The sequence below is a fragment of the Octopus bimaculoides genome, chromosome 25 (genome assembly GCF_001194135.2).
Source record: "Octopus bimaculoides isolate UCB-OBI-ISO-001 chromosome 25, ASM119413v2, whole genome shotgun sequence".
Lineage (NCBI taxonomy): Eukaryota > Metazoa > Mollusca > Cephalopoda > Octopoda > Octopodidae > Octopus > Octopus bimaculoides.
The window spans coordinates 21,277,967-21,280,917 of NC_069005.1; positions in this window are offsets into that span (position 1 = coordinate 21,277,967).

Consider the following 2,951-nt stretch of genomic DNA (forward strand, 5'->3'; position numbering starts at 1 on the left):
TGTTTATTGAGCGAAAACACCTAAAGCCCCACGAGGCTCCGGCAGGGGATGGTGGCGAAACCTGCTGTACTCTTTCACCGCAACTTTCTCTCACTCTTACTTCCTGTTTCTGTTGTGCCTGTAATTCAAAGGGTCAGCCTTGTCACAGTGTCATGCTGAATATCCCCGAGAACTATGTTAAGGGTACACGTGTCTGTGGAGTGCTCAGCCACTTGCACGTTAATTTCACGAGCAGGCTGTTCCGCTGATCGGATCAACTGGAACTCTCGACGTCGTAAGCGACGGAGTGCCAACAACAACAACACCTACTTTTGCACCACTCCGTCTGTCTGTCTGTATGTGTGTGGTGTGTTGTGTGTAGGTGTGTCCTACCGGTGTTTACGTTCCCATAACTTAGCGGTTCGACAAAAATGATTGATAGAATAAGTACCAGGTTAAAAAAAAAATTAAAAGTACTAGGGGTCGATTCATTCGATTAAAAATTCTTCAATGTGGTGCTCCAGCATGGCCGCGGTCTTACGACTGAAAGTGGTAAAAGATAAAAGATAATTTTAATGGAAATCTGAAAATTTGGTTTCTATTTGGAAAACACTTTTCATTCACCTGAATGTAGTATAAAATGTTTCTTTGTATATTTTCATTTTTATAAATAAACAAACAAGAAACGACTTAAGATCTGCCAGGTGTGCTACGGCGTACCCGGCATTAAAACTGCATTATTCTACTTCGCGATGTGTTTGAGTGTTACACGTTCAGTAAGTTTAACTATGGAAGGAAATCGATGACATAATCGAAATTTTTAACATAATTAAACGAGTTTGTGTCTAATTCGAGCAGTCAACGTAACTATGGAAGGAAATCGACGACATAATAGACATTTTTAACGTTACGAAACAAAGAAAAACGTGGTAGTTTACTTGAAGCATTGTGATATAAGGAAACAATGAAAAATAATGGAGAGAGTTCTTTATAATGCAAAGAGAGAGAATTAATCGTTAATTCTGTTTCTTTGCATTATTAGAAGCTCCATACATTATTTCTTTAGAATGAAACACATTCAAGAGTGCTGTGCTGTAAACAAGATTAACGAAAACGAAATCAATCGGAATCTTTAATATATGAAGCAATTAATTAGATGCACACTAAGCAACAATGATTAAAACAAATCCATGTACATGTATATTTCACGCGTTCGTGTACATGAACGGACGAAGTCCTTCATTGCAGTCTTTCTACGTTTGAGTGTATTCAAACGTGTTAAAGATAAATGTACACAGCTTTATTTTAACCACTGCTGCTTAATATGCTTTCAGCTAGGCAAAGCCTTGCACACGCCATGAAGTTTATTATTTGCTGTTTGGATATAAGAAAGGCAATTTTTAGTGGATTATGAATTACAGATTCCAACGTAATGACACAGAAACACATGTACCACACTCTGATGACAACATTCATAGACCAGTCTGATGTGTTTTCACGCATATTGTCTGTAAGGAGAATTTTACTTCCAAGAAATTCTTTTTGGGCTTTCTTGACACAAGCGAAAGCGAAATCATCATGGCACCTGTGCCCAGCATCGCCTCCCTGGCACTTGTGCCGGATGGCATGTGTAAAGACATTTGAGCGAGATCGTTGCCAGTGCCGCCGAACTGGCTCCTGTGCAGGTGGCACATAAAATACACCATTTTGAGCGTGGCTGTTGCCAGTACTGCCTGACTGGCCCTCATGCCAGTGGCACGTAAAAGTACCCACTACACTCTCAGAGTGGTTGGCGTTAGGAAGGGCATCCAACTGTAGAAACTCTGCCAAATCAGATTGGAGCCTGGTGTAACCATCTGGTTTCATCAGTCCTCAGTCAAATTGTCCAACCCATGCTAGCATGGAAAGCGGACGTTAAACGACGATGATGATGATGATGAATTTTATTGAGATATATAAATTCACTCATCAAAATAAAAATATGACCGCTGATGAAACATGGAATTTCCACCAGTCTTGCTACTAAATAAATAAAACATGTAAAGAAAATCTTTGGTTACCCGATGAAAGTGTTTTTATTAATTTGCAAAGCTCTTACCTGTGAACAAATCAACAGGGCCTGCTAAATATACCTGTCTTACATGCACAAAATCAATGGTTCTTACCATAGGTGATAGCACCCCTTTTGTAGCATTGTGAACTTGGGGGCAGCAGATATTGGGACAGGGGAGTGCTGGATGTTTAGAGGGGCCAAGATTTTTCTAAGAAATATGATATTTAAATACTTATATTTTAAATATATTCTCAAAAAAGAAGAAAAAAAATCTTTGAACTAAAATACATGTAGGACACTGTGCTATAAGTGAGTAGAAATATGATTGATGATGCACTGAAGCCCAACACAATTTTGTTATATATTTCCTTAACTTTTTTTAATAATTTCTATAAAAATTTGACATAGTGGGTGCTGGTTCACAAAACATCTAAAATGAAGAACAAGGTACAAGCTGGATGGGGGTAGTATATGAAAATATGGATAATAAATCACCGCACAAAGTTACCTTGTTTGATAAAGATAATCTACTGCTTTTTATTTAATTTATTTATTTGCAAGAGATGGGGAGGAGGCCTGTGTAGAACAATAATTGATGAATGTGGTGCATTGAGATATGAAAAATTGTAAACCAGTGAAGTCAAAATTTCTATGACTCTATGAATCTTGGGGGCTCATAGACAGAAGTTATACACATAATAAGAGAAAGTATTCAGATACTAGACTGATCTTGAGCATTTAGTTGAGTATAGGTGCAGGCATAGCTGTGTGTTAAGAAGTTTGTTTCCCAACCACATGGTTCTGGGGTCAGTTGGACTGTGTGGCACCTTGGGCAGGTGTCTCCTATAGCCTAGGGCCAACCAAGACCTTGTGAGTGGATTTGGTAGTCAGAAACTGAAAAAAGTCCATTGTATATATA